Source organism: Aquarana catesbeiana, linkage group LG02 (assembly GCF_042186555.1).
Source record: "Aquarana catesbeiana isolate 2022-GZ linkage group LG02, ASM4218655v1, whole genome shotgun sequence".
In the NCBI taxonomy this organism is placed as follows: domain Eukaryota; kingdom Metazoa; phylum Chordata; class Amphibia; order Anura; family Ranidae; genus Aquarana; species Aquarana catesbeiana.
The window spans coordinates 811,248,767-811,268,367 of record NC_133325.1 but is presented as its reverse complement, the minus strand read 5'-3'; positions in this window follow the sequence as shown (position 1 = coordinate 811,268,367).

Below are 19,601 nucleotides of genomic sequence, written 5' to 3'. Positions count from 1 at the left end.
TTTGGTGGAAGGTTATGGCAGTAGCAAGAAATATACAGCTAAATTGTAAAAATTATATATTTTTCTTTACTATTTGGGGCCAGTTTTCCATTGATTAAAAAAAATAAAAATTAAAAAAACAAAAAAACAAAAAAAAAAAAAAAAAATCAGGATATATCCATAACCATTTAGCACTAAATGAAAGCCCAATTTGCCCTGAAACCAAAAAATGCGATATAATCCACCAGGATACACAAAGTAGTTGTGATGATATGTACAGCTTTACTAACACATGTCAAAGTTGCAAAATTGTGTTTAGGCACGAAGATTTTTTGTACCCTTGGGGGGGGGGGGATAAAAAAGAAAAAACGGAAATCTCACGCTGGCATAAGTATTCAGACCCTTTGCCACAACACCTGAAATTTAGCTCAAGCGCCTCCCATTTCTCTTGATAGTTGCGGAGATGTTTCTACACCTTGATTGGAGCCCATCTGTGGTACATTATGTATATGGGTTGGACATGATTTGGAAACAGGCACACACCCCACTATAAAGAGGCCAGCTGACAATCAGAGCAAAAAGGTATGGAGGTCAAAAGGACCTTAGCTGCAGGAGCTCAGAAGCTCAGAGACAGGATTATTGCAAGGCACAGATCTAGGGAAGGTTCCCAAGATCACAGTTGGCTCCATAAATTCTCAAATGGAAGACGCTTGGCACAACCAGGACCCTTCCAAGAGCTGGTTACTCGGCCAGACTGAGCGATCGTGAGTGAAGGGCCTTAGTAAGAGGTGACCAAGATCCCGATGGTCACTCTGAGCTCCAGAGAACCTGTGTGAAGCTGGGACAGGTACTCCTTGTGTTACCGTAAGCCAATGGCACCTCAACGCACCTTACTGATGGACTTGTGTCACAGCACAATGCGCTGAGTACTTCCAGAAATGATACATGTGCCATTGTAATGGGTTCTGCATTAGGGAGTCCATTCAATTGACTGAGCTTCCTTACTGCAATGCACATTCATGCTTAGCATAATGCATATTAAAACGTATGTGTGTGAAAGCACCGCATTAGTGTGAATGGGCCCCAAGTGTACATTGTAAGTGAACAGTCATGGTAGTGACCCCCGAGCCAGCTTGTATTTGAAGCTGCAGATCAACTTCTACTTTTTTGGTTATTTTATTCCCGTGATCCTAAGAGGCGGATTGGCCCATCAACAGATACACACATTTGTTCAGTGATCCTCAGGGGTGGGTTGGCCCATCAATAGACAGGCAGGCACACACACACACACACACACATTTATTCAGTGATCCTCGGGGGTGGGTTGGCCCATCAAAAGACAGGCACACATTTATTCATGATCCTCGGGGTGGGTTGGCCCATCAATAAACACACGTTAATTCAGTAAACCTCGGGGGAGGGTTGGCCCATCAATAGACAGGCACACATTTATTCAGTGATCCTCGGGGCGGGTTGGCCTATCAATAGACAGGTACACACTTAGTCAGTGAACCTCGGGGGTGGGTTGGCCCATCAGTAGACAGACACACACTTGTTCTGTGATTCTTGGGGGAGGATTGGCCCACAAATTCAGTGATCGGCTCATCAATAGACACACATATTCTGTGATCCTCGGGGGGCGGATTGTTCCATCAATAGACACACATACGCACACACAGGCGTAGGGCTTTCTTCCCAGACTCTCAGCAGACGCCTCCAGTATGTTCTTGACATTCAGAAAGTGGTTCCAAAAATTGTCTCCAGATGCTCCGAAAAGATCCCAAAATATACAAAGCTCACTGTCATAAAAAGACAGCCGGATGGTGGGCCAGGGAGGTCTATCTTCTGTATTATGACTCACAGGGGAGACGAGGAACAGAAAACGCTTATGAAAAAAAAAAAAAAAAAGTTAAAAAACGCACACAACCCAAAATACTTTTGTCCCCTTAATGGTCACCTGGTGGTCCTGCCAGTAACACTTCCAGTCCTAGGGTGACAACGTTCACCGCACTGCATCTATGGAGGATTGCATCGTCATCCTATAACCGGCTACAGACATCTTCCTCCCTTCAGATATTTTTCTGACTGTGTGGGAAGGGAGAAGAATGTTCCTCTGATTGGGGGGGGGGGTACAGATTTTGTTTCATTTTATTGTGAAGAGAGTGAACAAATAAGGGATCACAATGAGAATTTATTAATGATAGGTGTGGCTGGGATACAATGTCTAAATCAAAAAAACCACAGACAGGATATCCAGCCAATCAGAAGAAGCAAACAGTCAAAGTATGACCCCTTAATTGTCCATCAAGAGGCACATGGAAGGGGAGAGTCATCTGGACATTCCTCAGCAGCAGCTGTCCGGAGGGTCCCTTTCTGGTGTAGAGACCTTCCATTCCTCTGTCTGTCAGCTGTGACCCCACCACCAGCCCACCTGTCGCATTCCAAGTTGGGGACAAGACTGGAGTCCTGAGTCCAGGCCTAGAGATGTGGTGGGACACCACTGGTCAAGAATGATGGTCATATCTTCCAGAATTCTGGGAGACAAAAATCTGAGAATGGGAGGATTTCCCCAGGATTAACGTGAAGTGAGAAGTACCAGCCAGGCCCGTAGACACAAAACTCTATAAGCCACCATGTTGCCGAGTTTATTAAACAATATTTGTTTTGTTTTAAGTATACAATCTGTGCCCCTCTCCTGCGGGGTCTAGATTAATTTACTAATTTACATCAACCAAACCCCCTAAACCGAATCTTTCAACCTCAACCAAATCCCCCTAAAACAAAATGGTTCAACCTCAACCAAAACCCCTAAACCAAATCCCTCAACCATACCCTCCAAAACCAAGTTCTTCAACCTCAACCAAAACCCCTAAACCAAATCCCTCAAAGATACCCTCCAAAACCAAGTTCTTCAACCTCAACTAAACCCCCCTAAACCGAATTCCTCATCTAAACCCCTAAAAACCTAATTCTTTAACCTCAACTAAACCCCGTAAACCAAATCCCTCAATCAAACCCGCTAGCTAAACCAAGCGCCTCAACCCGTCCCCCTAAACCAAGCGATTCAACCCGTCCCCCTAAACCAAGCGCCTCAACCCGTCCCCCTAAACCAAGCGCCTCAACCCGTCCCCCTAAACCAAGCGCCTCAACCCGTCCCCCTAAACCAAGCGCCTCAACCCGTCCCCCTAAACCAAGCGCCTCAACCCGTCCCCCTAAACCAAGCGCCTCAACCCGTCCCCCTAAACCAAGCGCCTCAACCCGTCCCCCTAAACCAAGCGCCTCAACCCGTCCCCCTAAACCAAGCGCCTCAACCCGTCCCCCTAAACCAAGCGCCTCAACCCGTCCCCCTAAACCAAGCGCCTCAACCCGTCCCCCTAAACCAAGCGCCTCAACCCGTCCCCCTAAACCAAGCGCCTCAACCCGTCCCCCTAAACCAAGCGCCTCAACCAGTCCCCCTAAACCAAGCGCCTCAACCCGTCCCCCTAAACCAAGCGCCTCAACCCGTCCCCCTAAACCAAGCGCCTCAACCCGTCCCCCTAAACCAAGCGCCTCAACCAGTCCCCCTAAACCAAGCGCCTCAACCCGTCCCCCTAAACCAAGCGCCTCAACCCGTCCCCTAAACCAAGCGCCTCAACCAGTCCCCCTAAACCAAGCGCCTCAACCCGTCCCCCTAAACCAAGCGCCTCAACCCGTCCCCCTAAACCAAGCGCCTCAACCAGTCCCCCTAAACCAAGCGCCTCAACCCGTCCCCCTAAACCAAGCGCCTCAACCAGTCCCCCTAAACCAAGCGCCTCAACCCGTCCCCCTAAACCAAGCGCCTCAACCCGTCCCCCTAAACCAAGCCCCCTTAAGCACAACCTAACTTCCCAAACTGAATTCTTAATCGATACCTTACAAACTAAACCTTAACCTAACCTGCAATCTAACCTCCTAAACTGAAAACTGAATACAGCAGAACTACAGGAGCAGCTAAATTACACAGGTGAAATGCATATAGGAGAACTGCCGATCGTCGCTTCTGTCCATCCAGCACTGTTATTTATACAGCTCTGCCACTCTACAAAGAGCAAGGGTCCTTCTCCGCAGTTTCTCTCACTTGCAGGTGCCCCCTCCACCTCCAGTATGTGGAATGGACAGTCAAAGGTGAATAAGCTCAGTGATGGGCTCATCTCTCTGCTCTCCCTTCCTATTAGCATGCTCCTAGCACTGTAGCCACACAATTGGCTCCTTGTGCCATTTCTCCCTCCCCCAGTCTGAGCTCTGTTGTACAGTAGACTGTAAGAGGCCGATATCAGGTCCTGTTCAGATCCTCACACTTCTTGTATCCAGCGAAACAGATTTGATGATTTAATAATGAACACAGAGCTGTATTCATTTATGTCAATCTGCCTGGGGTCCAACTTTAACCGAAACTGAATTCTTCCCATCATCCCAATTCCTAAAACTGAATCTAGAACCTCAACCCAACCTCCTAATCCTGAACCTTCACCTAACTACTCCTGACCACAACCTGCAGTGCTGGACCTCCTGTCCCCATATTTAGTATCTCCGCAGAGTACAGATCCGTCTCTCTCCGCAGATATCACACCGAGAACGGCTTCTGATCACAAGAAGGAGAAACATCTAACACCAAGAATCTCCACCGAATACCAATGAGACCGAGCCACCGATGGAGGGAAATCAGGATGTGGGACACCAGGACTCCATTATCGGGTCAATAACAAAAACGGGAAAAGGTCTCATTGCTGCCTCAAAATAATCCAGCGTGCTGGAAAATATCTGAGCCACCCTGCCTGTGGGGGAGGGGAACAGGCCAGTCCAGGGAGGTTGGCTGCTTTTACTCGATGCCAAGAGGGAACAATCTCGGTTTGAGGAAGAGCAGATGTCCAGTTTCTCCCAATAAAAGGGTGGTCAGGAACACTATACAATCCGATTGTAGAGTCACTTATCCCATTGTACAAACCGCCTCTAAACTGGCCACGCCCCACACAACCCCCTACAAGATGGCCACGCCTCACACAACCCCCTACAAGATGGCCACACCCCCCCTACAAGATGGCCACACCCCCCATACAATCCCCTATAAACTGGCCACACCCCATACAATTCAATTGTACAATCAACTGGTCACACCCCATACAAATCGCCTGTAAAACTGCTTTTACCCCATACAATCTCTTATAAAGCTGGCCACACCCCATACAATTCAATTGTACAATCAACTGGTCACACCCCATACAAATCGCCTGTAAAACTGCTTTTACCCCATACAATCTCTTATAAAGCTGGTCATACCCCATACAATTCGCCTATAAACCGGCCACACCCCATACAATCATCTACAAGATGGCCACACCCCATACAACTGGGTATAAGATGGCGATACCGTATAAAACCCAAAGATTGTACACTTCCCTATTGGATGGGCATACCCTATACAATCCCATTGTACAATCTCCATTATCTCTACCAACACCTATGTGATGTAGGACTCTGCCTGGTTGAATACAAATGGATACATGGTGTAGGTTTTGGTAAATATAAAATGGTGTCCATACACAGCACGATTTTATTGACCATAGGATTGGATTTTTCTTCTGGACAATAGATCGATATACAATCAAATTTAAAAAAAAATATTGCTATAGTGTGTTTAACCGTCATATCGATCCCATCTACTTTGCTAGGTTTGGGATTTCCATCCAGACCAATCCAAGTAATTTCGATGACATCGATCAGCTTTGCTCAAAACTGATCAAAAACCAGAGTCTGTCTTTTCAATAACTCATACATTTCCATCCTACTGTCAGATTGTGTGAATAATCGTTTGGTCAGATTGTTACATGTATGGCCACCATGAGGGAGATTGTACAATGAGATGATGTGATATCTGGTGATGGATGCAGTGCACTCCCCGCTCTCACCCAGTGTATTCGTCCAATCAGAAGAAGGACACGGATTCTTGAATAATGTTTGGTGAAGTTCTCACGCCAGCCTGAGCCCCCCCTCCCTCCTCTGACAGCTGGATGAGGTGGGGGGGGGGTGGATGAGGTTGGGGGGAGGTGGTAACGCTCGGGGCCCACACAGTACCAGCGGAATGTCACGGCTTTCAGAAAGTGGCCAGAAAAGAGAAAGTGTGATATGAGTCAGAGGAGAGATCTGAGGAGGTGACACCGGTATGACGGGCCGGTATGACGAGCCGGTATGACCGGTTCTCTCACCATCCTTCTCACCTTGTCACCTGCAATTTCCGCTGCCCCAGGGCCGATATGGACAACGGTGACACAGAGATACCATCACCTTTCCACAACCCGCCGGGGACACCTGACCCAAAGTGGAGTCATTGTATATCGGAATGTCACATGGGCACAACCGTCACCACCTTCTTCTTCTTCTTCTTCTTGAATTTGATGTGTTGGGGAAAAAAATTAAATAAAAAATGGACAAGTGTAAGAATTGGAGGGGCTTTGACAAGGACCAAATTGTAATGTCTAGACCAGCAATTAGCGGACCTCCAGCTGTTGCAGAACTACAAGTCCCATGAGGCATAGCAAGATTCTGACAGCCACAAGCATGACACCCAGAGGAAGAAGCATGATGGGACTTGTAGTTTTGCAACAGCTGGAGGTCCGCTAATTGCATATCCCTGGTCTAGACAATGGGATCAGAGCAACTCCAACACTGCAGCTCTTGTGGGATTGTTCCTGGTCTGCAGTGGTCAGAACCAACCAACAGTGGTCCAAGGAAGGAAAACTGACCAACCAGTGACAAAGTCATAGGCAGCCAAGGCTCAGCAATGGAGGCAGGGGGTAGGCTCATCGATGGAGGCGGGGGGGGGGGCAGGCTCATCAATAGAGGCGGGGGGGGGGAGAAAAGGCTCATCGATGGAGGCTGGGGGGAGAATAGGCAGGCTCATAGATGCAGGTGGGGAGGGAAGGCTCGTAGATGTAGGGGGGGGGGGGGGGGGGAGAGGCTTATTAATTGGGGTGAAGGGGGGCTCATTGATAAAAAGGGGGGGGTGGAAGTATCATTGAAGGAGGGGTATGGCTGGTCTGTGTAATCCGATCCAGAAGATGATTAGGATAGAATGGATAGTGAGAAAGGTGTCAGAACATGCAGAGTATCACAGTTTCTGCTGTATGGGGTTGCGTACTGCGTAGCTGCAGAATGGTCAGGGTGTCCCTGCTGACCCATATCCACTGCCAGAAGCACCTACAACCTACATCAAAACATTCATCAGAGCAGGCCACCCTCTTCCATTGCTCTGTGGTCTAAAGAATGGTTTGAGGAACACAACAAGGAATATGAACCTCCATGACCAAGCCCCAAATGGTGGTATGAAACGTGTCGGGAGGCATGGCCTGAACAGAGCCTGGGCTAAGGCCGCTTTTACTACATGGACAGTTGGGCCTTGTCATTGTGCAGCACCTAGGGTGTTGAATCTTCATACTGCATTCATTGAGCCAGGATCTCCCCTAGCTTGCACCCTCAGTAGGAATTATCAGATTTGGGCAGACATGAGCCTGAAGTGGCACCCCTAGTCCTTTTGTGTGGGTTTGCAATGGGTAGGAGGTGTAGACTTGACCTCCAATTTCTCCAGATCCCTATCCAATTGAGCACGAGTGAAATTTGGTGGAAAAACCCAAGTCCGATCCATGGAGGCCCCACCTCACAACTTACAGGACCTAAAAGGATCTGCTAGTGACAGCTTGGTGCCAGATACCACAGCATACCTTCAGAGGTCTAGTGAAGGAGTCCATTGCTTAATGAGCCAGGGCTGTTTTGATGGCCAGTGAGGGACTTATTCAATATTAGGTGGGTTGTCACGTTATGGTAGGTGTTCACTGCACATTGCCAACACTTTTAGGGTTACCACCCATTAAATGTCCAATTAGGGGAATTTCCCTTTACTGTCTGTCCAGGAGATGCAACAGGAAGTTGGTTGACCCTGGAACATTTCTTTTCTATTCTGTTTCCAACTCAAACTTTGAATTCCCCATCAATTTTTAGCTCCTGTGACAAATAGGAGGGGTGAACCTCCCCAGTGGGGACACAGCAATAAAAACCTGACAGGGGTTCCTCCTTCTGCTTTTGAGGATGCAATGACATGGGTACACGCTACAAATTTGGTGGGATTGCCAAAATATTAGGATGGCACTAGTCTGGCAACTTGTTGTTAGGGTCTTGGGTAGAAGAATCCTCAGGGGGTCCTACTGAACCCAAATACTGAGGGATGCTGTGACACCAAATTTAAACTTCTAACTTATGTTCTTAGTCACGATAAGAAGATTTGGGCAAAGGCGGGTGGTGGCCATGTGGAGTAATGGGAAATGGTACAGTTTGGGTTAAGTCACCCTGGGCACTTCCAATCCTAACCCTTTTTATCCTGTACTCCCCCCTCTTACTTGTAGTTCCCGTTCCTCTCTCACTATCTCTTCCTATAGTTCCCGATCTTCATAACTGGTAAAACCGGTTCTTTTACATGCTGGTAACTGACATCAAACAGAAGTTTTAGCACTGCATAGCGATCATAACTCGGCCATTGTTTACCACAAATGTGTTTGAGGACTAAGAAACACAAAATAACTGACTATTACCAGTGATGAAATGGTTTCTTCAATTAACAATTGTAATGAAACTGCAAAAAAAAAAAAAAAAAAAAAAAACTGACAGAGGGACCAACCCAGCATCTCAACCAGGGTTCAATGTAAGGAACATTCTTCCCACTGATCACCAATGTAAGGACCATTCTTCCCACTGATCACCAATGTAAGGACCATTCTTCTCACTGATCACCAATGTAAGGACCATTCTTCTCACTGATCACCAATGTAAGGACCATTCTTCCCACTGATCACCAATGTAAGGACCATTCTTCCCACTGATCACCAATGTAAGGAACATTCTTCCCACTGATCACCAATGTAAGGAACATTCTTCTCACTGATCACCAATGTAAGGAACATTCTTCTCACTGATCACCAATGTAAGGACCATTCTTCTCACTGATCACCAATGTAAGGACCATTCTTCTCACTGATCACCAATGTAAGGAACATTCTTCTCACTGATCACCAATGTAAGGAACATTCTTCTCACTGATCACCAATGTAAGGAACATTCTTCTCACCGATCACCAATGTAAGGAACATTCTTCTCACTGATCACCAATGTAAGGAACATTCTTCTCACTGATCACCAATGTAAGGAGCATTCTTCTCACTGATCACCAATGTATGGAACATTCTTCTCACTGATCACCAATGTAAGGAGCATTCTTCTCACTGATCACCAATGTAAGGAACATTCTTCTCACTGATCACCAATGTAAGGAACATTCTTCTCACTGATCACCAATGTAAGGAACATTCTTCCCACTGATCACCAATGTAAGGAACATTCTTCTCACTGATCACCAATGTAAGGAACATTCTTCCCACTGATCACCAATGTAAGGAACATTCTTCTCACTGATCACCAATGGAAGGAACATTCTTCTCACTGATCACCAATGTAAGGAACATTCTTCTCACTGATCACCAATGTAAGGAACATTCTTTAATGCAAGCAGAAGATTTATGCAAATCTCAAAATGCTTTGATGGGTTGATGCAAGTTGGGAGGAGTGGGTTTTCCTAGGTGGGCTTCATGTTCATGTAGATGGCCCCAAGTAACACCCACATGTGATGTGGAGACACCATGACTGAAAGAACTGAAATACAAAATGAATGAAAAGGGGCCAGGGACAGTCATACTAGAGAGGACTAGATGATGCTAGATGTCCTCCAGCCAGGACATGAAATAGGCTTTATCAGCTGCAGCTATTAATACACATTGTGAGAAGCTCACAGTGTGCAGTGAAATCAGGGTAAGACATTGGAGTCGAGAAGAGGAACCAGTACAGCTCTGCTGGTTTGATAGGAAGGCGGAGTTGAGATTTAATGATGTAGTAATGATTATAGAGCTGCACTCATTTGTCTTTATATATCTGCCTGAGATCAGCTTTAATCACCTTCTATGAGTGTAGAAGAACGCTGCATGGAGTCACAGCGAGGCGTAATGATATCACAATGTACTCAGTCACAGGGGATGGAGAGTTCTATTGAAATATGAATCCAGAGAGAGGACACACTCATCACATCTTACACAATCCACCAACCTCATACAGGTATATGGGGGGTGGTAACACACAGATATATGGGGGGTGGTAACACAGATATATGGGGGTCATACACAGGGGTATCTGAAGCCAAGCTAAGAACATCGATCGCTCTGATGTATTACACCACACAAAACACATCATCATTGACTCTACAAATAAAGGAATATTTTAGAAAAGCTTCACGTTGAGCTCCAGTCAGTGACTAGGCTTAGATTATATAATCAGTCTGCTGCAGGCAGGCGGAAGCCTTTCCTCAGTCTCCTCTCCCCCAGTAATCAGAGACTGTACATTATAAAACTTGTAGCAAGATAAGAGGATGCACCCGGGGCTGATCTGTGTCAGACATGTGTGAACACAGCCAAGAACTGAACAAGCACCAGGATTTACATGACTGTCATCTGAGCTGGCATCAGTTAAGGAAGTAAATGGCGACCCTGGATAATAATGTCTGCACGAAGCTGTCCTTCTGAAGAGGAAACCAGGTGAAAGCATTGTTCAGACATACCTAAAAAATACTGTTACCTCTTCCCGTATGTGATGGGCAATATACTATCCCTGTATGCAGTGGGTCATTCTCATAAATTTTTCCCCATACACACACGAAGGCGAGAGGAAGAGGCAAAGAGAAGTGGAAGAGGAAGGAAGGAAACGGGGAAGGAAGGAAGGAAGGAAGGAAAGGAAACGGGGAAGGAAGGAAGGAAGGAAAGGAAACGGGGAAGGAAGGAAGGAAGGAAAGGAAACGGGGAAGGAAGGAAGGAAGGAAAGGAAACGGGGAAGGAAGGAAGGAAGGAAGGAAAGGAAACGGGGAAGGAAGGAAGGAAAGGAAAGAAAGGAAACGGGTAAGGAAAGGAAACGGGGAAGGAAGGAAAGGAAAGAAGGAGGAGACGACAAAGAAAAAGAAGGAAGGAAGGAAGGAAGGAAGGAAGGAAGGAAGGAAGGAAGGAAGGAAAGAAGGAAGGAAGCGGCAAAGAAAAAGAAGGAAGGAAGGAGACGGCAAAGAAAAAGAAGGAAGGAAGGAGACGGCAAAGAAAAAGAAGGAAGGAAGGAGACGGCAAAGAAAAAGAAGGAAAGAGACGGCAAAGAAAAGAAGGAAAGAGACGGCAAAGAAAAGAAGGAAAGAGACGGCAAAGAAAAGAAGGAAGGAGACGGCAAAGAAAAGGAAGGAAGGAAGGAAGGAAGGAAGGAAGGAAGGAAGGAAGGAAGGAAGGAAGGAAGGAAGGAAGGAAGGAAGGAAGGAAGGAAGGAAGGAAGGAAGGAAGGAAGGAAGGAAGGAAGGAAGGAAGGAAGGAGACGGCAAAGAAAAGGAAGGAAGGAAGGAAGGAAGGAGACGGCAAAGAAAAGGAAGGAAGGAAGGAAGGAAGGAAGGAAGGAAGGAAGGAAGGAAGGAGACGGCAAAGAAAAGGAAGGAAGGAAGGAAGGAAGGAAGGAAGGAAGGAAGGAAGGAAGGAAGGAAGGAAGGAAGGAGACGGCAAAGAAAAGGAAGGAAGGAAGGAAGGAAGGAAGGAAGGAGACGGCAAAGAAAAGGAAGGAAGGAAGGAAGGAAGGAAGGAAGGAGACGGCAAAGAAAAGGAAGGAAGGAAGGAAGGAAGGAAGGAAGGAAGGAAGGAAGGAAGGAAGGAAGGAAGGAGACGGCAAAGAAAAGGAAGGAAGGAAGGAAGGAAGGAGACGGCAAAGAAAAGGAAGGAAGGAAGGAAGGAAGGAAGGAAGGAAGGAAGGAAGGAAGGAAGGAAGGAAGGAAGGAAGCAAAGAAAAGAAGAGGACAAGAAGAAGTGAAAAGAGAAAAATGGAGAAGCCAAAAAGGAGAAGAAAAAAAGAGAAGGGGGGAGGAAAAGGAGAAAATGATGAGAAGAAAAAGTAGAAGAGAAGGAGAAGGAGGAGAAGACTAAAAAAACGTTAAATAGATTTGAGTTGTCAGGGTGTACATTAATGGCAGTACTCCCATTTTCTATAGTTCCTTCCTCTTTGGATCCATTGTTTGTACACATTATACAGTAAAATGATGGGGGGGTACAAAGTATAAAGGAATGATGGGGGGGTACACAATGTATAAAGGCATGATGGGGGGGTACAAAGTATAAAGGAATGATGGGGGGTACACAAAGTATAAAGGAATGATGGGGGGTACACAATGTATAAAGGAATGATGGGGGGTACACAAAGTATAAAGGAATGATGGGGGGTACACAAAGTATAAAGGAATGATGGGGGGTACACAATGTATAAAGGAATGATGGGGGGTACAAAGTATAAAGGAATGATGGGGGGTACACAATGTATAAAGGAATGATGGGGGGTACACAATGTATAAAGGAATGATGGGGGGGTACACAATGTATAAAGGAATGATGGGGGGTACACAATGTATAAAGGAATGATGGGGGGGTACACAATGTATAAAGGAATGATGGGGGGTACACAATGTATAAAGGAATGATGGGGGTATAAAGGAACGATGGGGGGGGTACAAAGTATAAAAGAATGATGGGGGGTACACAATGTATAAAGGAATGATGGGGGGTACACAATGTATAAAGGAATGATGGGGGGGTACACAATGTATAAAGGAATGATGGGGGGTACACAATGTATAAAGGAATGATGGGGGGTACACAATGTATAAAGGAATGATGGGGGGTACACAATGTATAAAGGAATGATGGGGGGTACACAATGTATAAAGGAATGATGGGGGTATAAAGGAATGATGGGGGGTACACAATGTATAAAGGAATGATGGGGGTATAAAGGAATGATGGGGGGTACACAATGTATAAAGGAATGATGGGGGTATAAAGGAATGATGGGGGGTACACAATGTATAAAGGAATGATGGGGGGGTACAATGTATAAAGGAATGATGGGGGGTACACAATGTATAAAGGAATGATGGGGGGTACACAAAGTATAAAGGAATGATGGGGGGTACACAATGTATAAAGGAATGATGGGGGGTACACAATGTATAAAGGAATGATGGGGGGTACACAAAGTATAAAGGAATGATGGGGGGTACACAAAGTATAAAGGAGTAGACCCTTTTTCTTGTTCTTGTGATCGGGAAGGTTTGGAGGGATTTTCGGGGTCTCGGTGAGGTTGGGGAGTCACCCTCTTATATACAATATATACTTCTGTACATTTCCTGTGGCAGTGTGATCCCATCCCCCGCCAGGGACCACGGCCCCATATTCAGGCTCCTGTGGGGCCCCCTCATATTCAGGCTCCTGTGGGGCCCCTCATATTCAGGCTCATGTGGGGCCCCCTAAAGAAGGGAAAGGGTTGGAGGAGAACGTTGCTGGTTATTATTACACCGAGCGCACACCATTCATTACCATAACACAGCGCAGTGCCGGCCGGAGCCGGGGGAACCTGTTGCCATGGGAACGGCGAGCGCAGGCTTCAGGCCCACGTAGGAGGCAGTGCGGTTAATAATAGGGAGAGAGGCAGTAACAGGTAATTAGATTGTATCTGATTCTGCAAAAAGACAAAGAGGATGGAACGTGTCGGGTGTGGTTGGGGGGGGGGGGGGGGGGCGCAGGATGTAACGTTCAATAGAACAATCCCAGAGAGGAGATCGGCGGCCGGAGAGGGGGATCACCTTACACCCCGGATATGGGAGGGGGAGGGGGGAAAGTGATGTTACAGTAATCAGAGAATTATCATAATTCTGGGAAAATGCCGGAAGAAGCAGATACAAAAAGGTGCAGGTGACCCCAGACAGCAATCGGCCCCTGGGGGCCCCAACAAGGCCCAGCATCCACGGTTTTACTGATCAGAGGATCTAAACACGCTCGGCGAGCTGCAAAGCCAGACGGTAACAGGCGGAGTTCCCAGTTCAGTCATTTATTGGGTCACCTCTCCTCATTGGATGGAGAGATTTCTCCAGCAGGGTCGGTGTCCACCACTAACTGGGGCTTTCCAGGAGGGGTTCAAGTGGACCAATCAGGACAGAAATATGGGGGCAGCCATTGCTGACTTCTTCAAAACGTGCCGCCCCCATCATCCACTCTTCACCGGTTGGCGGGGGGGGGGGGGGGGGGCGTGCAATCTCAGAGAGGTCAGGACACAGGGATACATGGGCCAGCTCCAGGCACTGACGATGACGGACTGGAGCTTCCAAACCAAATCAGCATTGATAGCCCCACCTCCTCAATATAGGCCCCGTCTCTTAGGTACAGAACCCTATGTTTCAGATCTAGGTCCCATCTATCAGATACAGACCCCTCCCTTTTCAAATATAGGCCCCGCCTCAGATACAGACCACTCGCTTTTCAGATATAGGCCCCACCTATGGCATACAGACCCCTCCCTTTTCAGATATAGGCCCCACCTATGGCATACAGACCCCTCCCATTTCAGATATAGGCCCCACCTATCAGATACAGACCACTCCCTATTCAGATATAGGCCCCACATACATACATTATAAATATATATAGTTACATAGTAGGTGAGGTTGAAAAAAGACACAAGTCCATCAAGTCCAACCTATGTGTGTGATTATGTGTCAGTATTACATTGTATATCCCTGTATGTTGTGGTCATTCAGGTGATTATCTAATAGTTTCTTGAAGCTATCAATGCTCCCCGCTGAGACCACCGCCTGTGGAAGGGAATTCCACATCCTTACCGCTCTTACAGTAAAGAACCCTCTATGTAAATTTAAGGTTAAACCTCTTTTCTTCTAATTGTAATGAGTGGCCCCGAGTCTTATTAAACTCTCTTCTGCAAGAAAGTTTTATCCCTATTGTGGGGTCACCAGTACAGTATTTGTAAATTGAAATCATATCCCCTCTCAAGCGTCTCTTCTCCAGAGAGAATAAGTATCACACAAAAAAAGAAAAAAAAAAAAAAAATGTTCCAGTGAGCACTGTTGGGGGCATAATCCAGAAGAGGAAAGGACATCATTTCACCATAAACTGGTCACAACCAGGGGTTCCTTGCAAGATTTCTGACAGAGGAGTGAGAAGAATCATCAGAAGAGTTGTCCAAGAGCCAAGGACCACTTGTGGAGAGCTTCAAGAAGACCTGGAATTAGCAGGTACACAATAAGTAATGCACTTACCCGCCATGGCCTGTATGCACGCTCACCATGCAACACTCCATTGCTGAAGAAGAAGCTTGGTGAAGGTCGGTTAAAGTTTGCTGCACAACATTTAGACAAGCCTGTGAAATGTGGGGAGAATATAGACTGGTCAGAGGAGCTCCAAATTGGAACTCTTTGGATGCCATAATACACTCCATGTTTGGAGGTCACATCACCCCAAAAACACCCCCCATACCAACAGTGAGGTTTGGAGGCGGGAACATCATGGTGGGGGCGGGGCTGTTTTTCAGCATACGGTACTGGCAAACTTCATATCATTGAAGGAAGGATGAATGGTGATAAAAATCTGCTGCCATCTACCAGGATGATGGAGATGAAATAAGGGCGGACATCCCAGGAGGACATCCCAGAAGGACATCCCAGGAGGACAACGATCCCAAACACAAAGCCAAGGAGAAAGAAAATAAAGCTGCTAGAATGGCCCAGCCAATCACCTGACTTGAATCCAATAGAAAGAACTAAAGATCAGAGTTCATAGAAGAGGCCCACAGAACCTTCAAGATCTAAAGACCAAAAACCACAGCTGAGCAACGCATGTGACTCGTTCCTCCATACAAGAGCCTGCGTCTTGAAGCCGTCATTAGCAACAAAGGATTTTGTACCAAGTATTAAATACATTTCAGTTCAATACTTTTTCTGTGTCCTTCCATTTTATTACACAGAACTTCATTTCTGAACGGATTTGATGTCTTTGTATGTATGGATTGGATGGGTTGTCACCGACACGTGGGGGAAATTTCATGTCACTAGCACCTTTATCAATAGATTTACCCAGAAAAATGGTGGCGTCTTCAATACTTATTTTACCCACTGTGTATTTTAAATTTGCATTACAACTTCTTTTCAGTGAACTCGGCTCTGTTTGCCTCTCAAGGTCTTCCCCTCCAATCTCCTCTGATGTGGGAAGGACAGATAAAAGAACCATTATCTATGGAGCCCCCCTCCCCCCACACATCACCTCTACAACGATCTGTCACTTTGCTCCTACAGAGACAAACAACTCTTCTAATGGATCATAAAACTGAAAACAAGACATCTCCTTCCGCCCTCTCTGGTGGCCATGCTGGATTATTCCAGGTTTGGGGTGGAACCCTCAATGGCTCCGCCAGACATTTAAAAATAAATAGATAAATAAAATAAATCTGAAACTTCCCTCTTCCTTATAATAAAAACATTGTATCCTTCTAGGATTGAGATGAATTTCTCTATATATATATATATATATATATATATATATATATATATATATATATATATATATATATATATATATATATATATATATATATATATATATACAGTCCAACAACAACAACAACAACAACGTATTCTTCTAGGATGTGGTTAGAATAATAATAAATAGCTAAATACAGATCTATGGGATGCAACATCTTTCTAGAATATTATTATTATTTATAGGAAGAGTTTGCTATAGGAAAGGGTTAACTATGAAGGACGTTCCTATATTCCTGCCTAGAAGTTTGTTCACTGTGCTGTTATCCCTCTGTATAAAAATATATATATATATATACACACACACACACACACACACACACACACACACACAACATGTTTTTCTAAGATGTAGTAATTATCTGAATACAGGTAGAACAGCAACGCATCTTAAATTACGAATTAAAGAAAAAAAAAAAAAAAATATGATAAGATGAAAATAAGTCTAAATAATAATAAAAAAAAAAAAAAAAGCCCACACACGTGTCATCGAGTAGAAGTACTATAATTATATAAATATTTCTTATTACTAAACTATTAATAAATGTAAAGATACATTGTTCTATCTGTAATCAGTTAATTATTGTTAGTAGTAATACTACAACATCACAGAAAAACAAACAAACAATCTATAGAAGAGATATATACATCATGGATGTCCTAGAAGGATACATTATTATTAATTTATTATTATTGTATCCTTTTAGGACATCCATAATTAAAATAAATAGCTCTATAGAAAAACACTTTGATTTTCTCTATGATGCAGTAATAACAATAATTAACTGAATACAGACAGAACAATGTATTCTTCAATGACGTCATAATAACAATAAATAATAATAAGTGTATCCTGCTAGGATGTCCAAATATTATTATTATTATTATTATTGTGAAATGTGGATGTCCTTCAGCTACGAGGCCTCATCTAAAACCAGAGAATATGCTTTGCTGGCCCCCCTGTGGCCCTTTGCTGGCCCCCGCCAGGGACGCCGCTCCACGTACAGATTTACCGCCGGACGATCTCCGGCTCTTCCATACATTAGAGGGCATTAAATATTCATCAGCGACAGCAGCGGATCGATATGACACTCGCTGCGTTCCAGGGAGACAATACTACTCGTCCCCAAGTGACGGATGATCCAGAGCAACTCCACCAACATCAACACAAGAAGAGCTTCACCGCCACGTCTGCCAGAGGTCACACCCTGACCTTCCACATCACCTCCATCTTCTGAGGACACAGTGCCCACCAGACCACACATGACCTCAGAGAACCGCCACACACAGCCCCGGGGATACGTCATGCCACACCACACAGTCCCAGGATCCGCCACGGCAAACACAGCCGTGGGCATGTGCCACCCCAGGGATACGCCACATGCAGCCCCAGGCATGCTCAGCCCCAGGGATACGCCACACGCAGCCCCAGGGATACGCCATGCCGCCCACAGCCCCGGGCATACGCCACACGCAGCCCCGGGGATCCGCCAGGCCGCCCCACACAGCCCCGGGGATCCACCAAACGCAGCCCCGGGCATGCGCCACCTCAGGGATACGCCCCACAGCCCCAGGGATTCGCCGTGCCACCCCACACAGCCCCAGGTATCCGCCGTGCCACCCCACACAGCCCCAGGGATCCACCAAGCCGCACACAGCCCCCAGGATCCGCCACGCCACACACAGCCCCGGGCATATGCCACCCCAGGGATACGCCACATGCAGCCCCGGGCATGCGCCACCCCAGGGATACGCTGCCCCAGGATCCGCCACGCCAAACACAGCCCCGGGAATGTGCCACACGCAGCCCCAGGCATGTGCCACCCCAGGGATATGCTGCACGCAGCCCCGGGGATACACCACGCCGCCCACAGACCTGGTGATCCGCCACACCACACGCAGCCCCGAGCATGCGCCACCCCAGGGATACGCCGCACGCAGCCCCAGGGATCCGCCATGCCACGCGCAGCCCCGGGGATCCGCCAGGCCGCCCACAGCCCCGAGGCTCCGCCACCCCAGGGATTCGCCACGCCGCCGCACACAGCCCCGGGGATCCACCGCCCGGGCATGCGCCACCCCAGGGATATGCCACACAGCCCCAGGCATGCACCACCTCAGGGATACGCCCCACAGCCCCAGGGATACACAACGCCACGCAGCCCCCAGGGATCTGCCACGCCACACACAGCCCCAGGGATGCGCCATGCCGCACCACACAGCCCCGGGCATGTGCCACCCCAGGGATACGCCACGCCGCCCACAGCCGCAGGGGTCCGTCATGCCGCCCCACACAGCCCCAGGGATCTGCTGCGCCGCCCCACACTGGCCCGGGCATGTGCCACCTCAGGGATACGCCACCCACAGCCCCAGGGATCCGCCGCACACAGCCCTGGGCATGCACCACCCCAGGGATAAGCCCACCACCCCAGGGATCTGTCATGGTGCCCCACACCGCCCCAGGGATCCGCCGCACCGCCCCGTGCATGTGCCACTCCAGGGATACGCCACCCACAGCCCCAGGGATCCGCCATGCCACACACAGCCTCAGGCACGCACCACCCCAGGGATATGCCACGCCCCACACAGCCCCAGGGATTATTTTAATTGAAGCTGTAGATTTGAAAAAAATAAATAAATGAAAAAGAAAAAAAAAATATTACAAAAAGCTGAGGTTTTTTTTCCCCCCTTTATAATTTCTCTTTTCACTCCAAAGACGCAAGTTCAGTTTTGTGACACTCACCCTCCACACTGGCCAACCCAACAGCCACCCCCATCCCTTCACCACCCCCACATTTTCTGTAGTGTCCGAGGCTCCAGACACCAGCAGTTCCCCGAGATCAAGAGCACAGAGTCATGTGACAAGAGGCTTAGAAGCACTGGGAAAGCCCTGCTGAATCTTATGGCAATAAGCTACATAATAATATCAGGGGCATTTACCAGACACAGATTATCAAATCCTACCGTCTTTGGAGCTGCCCTTTCACCCCTCCATGCCATGCACACCACCTGAAATATAAGATCAGGCTGGCAGGGGGAGCGCCATTCACCGAGATCGAGAGAGAAAAAGGTGATCAACGCAAAATTCTGTCTGCATTCTCTCCCCAGTTGTAGAGGGTGACATATT